This window comes from Macrotis lagotis, chromosome 6 (genome assembly GCF_037893015.1).
Source record: "Macrotis lagotis isolate mMagLag1 chromosome 6, bilby.v1.9.chrom.fasta, whole genome shotgun sequence".
NCBI lineage: Eukaryota > Metazoa > Chordata > Mammalia > Peramelemorphia > Peramelidae > Macrotis > Macrotis lagotis.
In genome coordinates this window covers 224,756,295-224,762,858 of record NC_133663.1, presented here as the reverse complement: position 1 = coordinate 224,762,858, position 6,564 = coordinate 224,756,295, and positions in this window count along the sequence as shown.

Sequence of the window (6,564 nt, the reverse complement as noted above, 5' to 3'; positions counted from 1 at the left end):
ACCAGTGTGTGGAGGATGGTCTGAATTAGGGGAGGGAAGAGATTGGAAACAGTGAAACCAAATAGGAGGCTGTTGCAATAGTCTAGACAAAAGATGATAAGGACTAAAGCTAGGGAGTGGGTCAGATATGAGAAGCATTGTAGGAGCAGATTTGGCAAGATTTAGCACTTGGCAGGAAGGATGGAATGAGGGAGAAAGAAAAGTTAAAATGACCCTGAGATTAGGAACATGTGAAACTGGAAGAATGATTAGGATAATTAGGAAAGGAAATGGGTTGATATGGAAAGATGAGTTCTTTTTTGTCATGTTGATTTCGAGTTGGCTCTGGGACGTGTTTTTTGTTGTTGGGTTTTTTTTGTTTGTTTTTTTTTTAGTTTTTGCACGGCAATGGGGTTAAGTGGCTTGCCCAAGGCCACACAGCTAGGTAATAAGTGTCTGAGGTCAGATTTGAACTCAGGTACTCCTGACTCCAGGGCTGGTGTTCTATCCACTGTGCCACCTAGCCACCCTTTGAGCCACCTTGCCACCTTGGACATGTTGTTTTGAAATATTCAATAAGCAAAGCCTTAGACAAGTTTTGAGATGAGTCAGAAAAAGAGACTGAGAAGGATTGGTCTGAAAACACACAGAGAACAGAGAGAAGTATCCTGGTGGAGAGAGTTCAACAATGCCAAATGCAGGAGAAATGTCAAGAAGAATGAGGATTGAGAAAAGAACCTAAGAATTAGCAATTAAGAAACCATCAGTAGTTTTGGAGAAAGTTCTGTTAAATGATACAGTTGGAAATGAGAGGGCAAACAGTTGAACATTTAGTGAGAGTAGAGGAGTTATGTGACAAATCTAGGCAGCTTTTCCCTCAGAGATATGGCTGGAAAAGGGAAAAGAGATATAGTATAATTACTTGATGATATGGTGAGATCTAATGAAGGTTGTTGAGTTTTGATTTTTTTGTGGGGTGGGTTTTTTGGATGGAGAAGATGTATGGTATTAGATTAAAGCTATAGGAGGTTGGGAGCAATGAGTGAATATTCAATCTGCTAGGAAGGATTAGTGTGGATAGGATTGGAAAAGCATAGAAAGGAGATTACTTTGGAAAGGAATAAGGCTGCTTCATCATCATAGATTTGGAGAAAGAAGTCTCTTGATGTCAAGGGACAAGACAAGGGATATCAAATTGAAAAGAATGGGAGAAAAGGGAGAATATGGTAAATGGCCTAAATTTCCTCTGTAAAGTAAGAGGCCAGTTTCTCAGGTTTGAAAGGTAAGAGAGGAGATGTGAAAGACTTGAGGGGAGAAGAGTTTTGGAATAACTTCATAAGAGGACAAGGAATTAATTACAATCATAGTTGTTTATATTTATAATTGTTTACTATGTACCAAACATTGTGCTAAGCACTTTACAATTAGCTCATGTGATCCTCACAGCCTCCCTAAGAAGTAATTATTATCCCCATTTTACAGATTAGGAAACTGAGGCACACAGAGGTTAAGTGATTTGTGCAGGGTTACAAAGTCATTAAGTCTTTGAGACCAAATTTAAATTCAAATTTAAACTGACTCTAGGTTCATCATTCTATTCACTGTGCCATGTAGCCACCCCAAATCAATTAGGTAAAAACAAAAGTATTGCCTTGCTGCAATGAGGACCCAACTGATGCCTGGTAGTATAAATGAATATGGTGCCCAGGTTAAAGTATTTAAAGTACCATAGAATAGGAGCAAGAGTTGGGAGGTAAAGAAAGACTGAATTAGGTTGAATTTCATGAGAAAGGCCACAGCATGATCTAGGGGCTGATATACAGCATCCACCATGATAATAATGGAGTAGAAAATGTTAATAGAGTGAACTTAAAAGGAGGAGTAGAGGCTGGTAGTAGAGTCAAGAATGATCAATAAGGAATAAAGAGTATCCCAACTCATTTTCCAGGACATATGATTTGGGATATGAGTGAGGATATAGCCAGTTCTAGAAAAGATGGCCACAAATGCAGTTTGGAGGGTAGAGGGAGGGAAATAAGTCTCAGAGAAAGTAAATAGATGAAAGGAGAGAACCCAATCAACTGCCAGAGTAATAGCAGAGGGAAAGCTATACAGGCAGGGTTTGAAAGTAAGATGTTTTAAGTATGACAGTGGTATAAATAATAGTACCTTAAATTGTTGTGATAACTACATCAGCTAATCCTCAAAAAGAGAAAAGTCTCAGTTGAATCTAGTTTTTCAGATTAGCCTGAATAACTCATGTTATTTAGAAGGTAGCTCATGGATGAAATCACTTTTTTTTCTGTGTATATTAATCTTTTCTATCTCATTTAGGAAATAGAAAGTTGGTTCGCTTTTCATGTTTTGCAGGTGGACTGGTTCCAATAACATTGATCTAGATCCTTTTTAAACTCAACAAACTTTAACCTTCCAGTTGTGGGTGAAGGTGTGAAATATATCAAAGAAGTTTGTATAGATGTCATGGATAAGGAATGAGGGAACTGGAGCAAAAAGAAAAAAGGATATGAATAAGCACTGAATATGAGGGAATATATTCCAAGTACAAGTGGTGACTTGTGTGAGTACAGAGAGAGAGGGAGAGAGAGAGAGAATGAGAGAGAGAGAGAGAGAGAGAGAGAGAGAGAGAGAGAGAGAGAGAGAGAGAGAGAATGCAGAATAAGCTTGGAGAAATAGACAACACACCAGTTTGGCTAGAATGTCAAGTACCTCAAGGTGGATAGAGATATGAAATAGAGATTAGACATATGATTTAATTAGCATAGGAATCTCCCAAATGAGAAAACACATTCTATTAATGTAAGTCAGAACAATCTCTACAACTTAAAGAATTACCTAGAACACTGAACAATTTTCTGACATGTCCAAAGTCACACAGTCTAGATGTATCAGATATGGGACTTGAACCACGGTTTTCCTGACTCTAAGATTAGCTCTCTATTTACTTTGTACTTCCTCTAGCTAGCTATGGAGGAGAAAAATTGAGTGTACTGTCAATACATAGAGTCTTGAATTTGACTGGTAGAGAAATAACATCCCTACCCAGTAGATAGCAAAATAGCATTTTACAATTAGGCACAGAGATCCCTTTAAAATGCTTCCCTGGAAGCACTAGAACTAGTGAGAGGCAGAGCATCATAGTGGGTTAGGGAGTGTCTCAGGCAACTTAGACCATGAATACCATTATGGTTACTAATTTCCCAACTCCAACCCTTTTCGTTGACTCTCTCCCACACCTGGAATGTCCTCTTTTATGGTCTCCTTGTCTTCTTTAAGATTCGGCTCAAATTCTATCTTACCTCACTCCATATCTTTCTTCATATGGTTTCTACTAGTTCTTCCTATCAGGAAAATGAAGAGTTGCAAATCCCTGCTATTGTTAAGGTCCTCACAACTCTATCTACAATACTTGATTTGGGCTCCAAATTAAAATGGAATCACATTGGAATATTATCCCTCCCTTTCAATGACACATAAAAAATGAATAATTATATACATTCTAGTTGTACACTTCTCTCCCATAAGTGCCACTTTAAAATAAATATTATCTCCTCAACCCCTTAATTTTCTCTTCTAGGTTGAGTGCCCAACTTCTTTTTTTTAAGGTTTTTGAAGACAAACAGGGTTAAATGGCTTGCCCAAGGCCACACAGCTAGGTAATTATTAAGTGTCTGAGGCTGAATTTGAACTCAGGTACTCCTGACTCCAGTGCTCTCTGTTCACTGTGCTACCTAGCTGCCTCTTAGAGTGCCCAACTTCTTAAGACCATTTTCATATGCCATGATTTCAAGTTTTGTTAGCATTCTGGTCACCTTGATCTATCTTAATTTTTTTTTGATCTATCGTTCTTAAAATATGGTGCCCAGAACTAGACCCTCTAGATATGCAGTGACTAGTTCAGAATAATTGTCCAGTTGAAGAGAAACATAGAAAGATAATTTCAAGTGGAGTTGAGCTCAACTCTACTAATCATTTATGTCAATAATGCTGTAATCTATCAAGGGATTATTATTTCTGCTATCTGGAAATCATACTTCTATTTGTGTATTCCAGAATTGGGTGACCATAATGAACTTGTGATCAACTAAAGTTCCCAGGTCTCTCTCCTCATTTGTGTCATCAGTTTCTGAATAGAAGTCCAGGATTTTACATTTACACTTAGTTAATATTTATACAGCATTTTAATGTTCCAATGTGCTTATGTCATATCATTTGATCTTACCCTGGGAAATAGGAAGTACAAAAATCTCCCATTTTGTAGATGAGTAAAATAAAATCTAAAAAAGATGAAGAAATTTATCTAGGCTTGTACAGTTCATAAGTGATAGAACTTAGACTTGAATTCAGTCAGTTCTTCAGATTATAGAAGGTTTTCCCAACAGTGTCTTAGTAAACGTTTGGCTCTCCAGGAGAAAAAAATATTTGCACAACAAATTTAAATTTAATCTACCTCATTTTCACCATCACTTTCTTAAATCTGGACAACTAACAAAACAATAAATCAAGAACTAATTTGTTCTATTTGCTAATATTCAAGCTCATACTAAAAATTTAATAATTAATCTAGCAAATTCAAACTGTGTCCAGCACATGCCTGGCTTCTCTTACCTTGCTATTACTATTGTCATTTAATTAATACATTATAAAGAAAATTATTATATATTATATGTAAATATTAAACAAAATTGGCAGATCCCTGTGGAACTTTACTAAAGACTTACCTCTAGGCTACTTTTCTAATATATTATTTAAAAAGTTTCCACTCAGATTTCCACTCCTGGGATCCTGGGTTATGTTAAGTGAACTTCACCTTATTGAGCTAGCAACCAGTCCTCTTCAAATATGTTATACCACATCAACGTTTGCCCTCACCTTTCCAAATCTAGATCCCCTACATGTGTTTTTATTCTCTATCAGAAGGTAAGCTTCTTGAGAGCAGGGGTTATCTTCATTGCTTGATTTTTATCACTAATATTCATTCATTACAGAGAACCATGAAAAATATGAATTATCTTGCTAACATCAAGGATCATCATCTTTAGGGTATTTATTCAATGTGCCACCACAGTAAATCTGTACATAAAAGGAGAGAAGTTGTGTCTCAGAACTTGCAAGAAAAGGGATCTCCAGGAATGGAAAATATTATCCTGGCATTTAGATTTATCACTTTTACTGGGCCCCTACTTAAGCTTCATTCAAAAAAGATAGGATCTCCAGAAACTGTGCTATAACCTGAAAACTATGATGGGATATCCTTTGATCAACTTACAAAAGTCTGAGATCTCCTCCACCCCACAACCACCCAGCCAAATTCCTGGAAGACATAAGTCTACCTTTTGACACAATCTAGGGCTTTTAAGTGGGGTGGGAGAGTAGGACTGAAGATGATGCTTTTCTGATTCTATAGACACTAAATTTGAGGAACAAATTAAAAGACTAATTTGACAAATGAGTCAACTTAGCTATCTGGAAAAAAAATCTCTGATTTTAGTCAGAATAATTTTTCTGGTGAGTTATCCAGGGTTACCAGTTGTCTTCTGCCTATTGCTATTCATTTGTGACATTGTGTCTCAAATTGTCTATTCATATCTATCACCCCTTGACCTGATATGTGTCCTGTCTGACCTTGGTCAACTCCTAAATCATCTGTTTTTCCTGATCCATACCCATCTTCCCCTTGCCTAATTTTAGACCCAATCATCTATCTTTCTGCATGATTTGATCCATTATATTACTTTGCCCCAGTTCTATTGGAGATAGGCAGCCTGGAAAAAAAATGGTGCTTTTAAAAAAATACTTTCTTATAATGTTAGCAAGTCTTAGTTACTCATCTTCTCAGACTCTATGTCATCTTCAGCTATCATTCACTTCACAAATCCAATCAGTTGTCAATTCTTATTATTTCTGTCTATATCTCTTATTTATTTTGCTGTATATCTCTTCTCCAATTTCACAGCCATAATTTAGTTTAGGCTCTTAGTTTTACCTGGATTATTACAATAACCTTATGATTGGACACTAGACCTCATTTTTCATCACCCTATCTTACCTTGCCAAGCTAGTAAAATGATAATCTTAAAGCTGTGACCATGTCATGCCATCTTGCTCAATAAACTCAAGCAGCTCTCTATTGCCTCTAGGAAGTACAAATTCCTCTGGAATTTAAAGCACCAAATCTGACTCCTTCCTATATTCCTAATCTTCTAACATATTATTCCTTTGCATGTATTCAATAGTGCAGTTATATAGACCTAATTGCTAAGCACTCACAAACACTACATTTACTGTCTCTAAACTTTACCACTGATTATCCTTCACAGTTGTAATGTATTCTATCCTTACCTCTGTGTAAGAATCCCTCTCTTCCTTCAAGACCCAGATAGTAGGGGAAAGGGAAAAGATAAAGAGAGAGAAAAGATATGGGGTGGAAGGAGGAGTATAAAAGAATCATGAATAGATCATTCTCCAAATTCATGTGATTTCAGGGTTATCCACCTCACTCATTTATCCCTTTTTGTTTAACTTAATATCACGGGATTGAGAATTTTTAAAGATCATAGAGTTCAT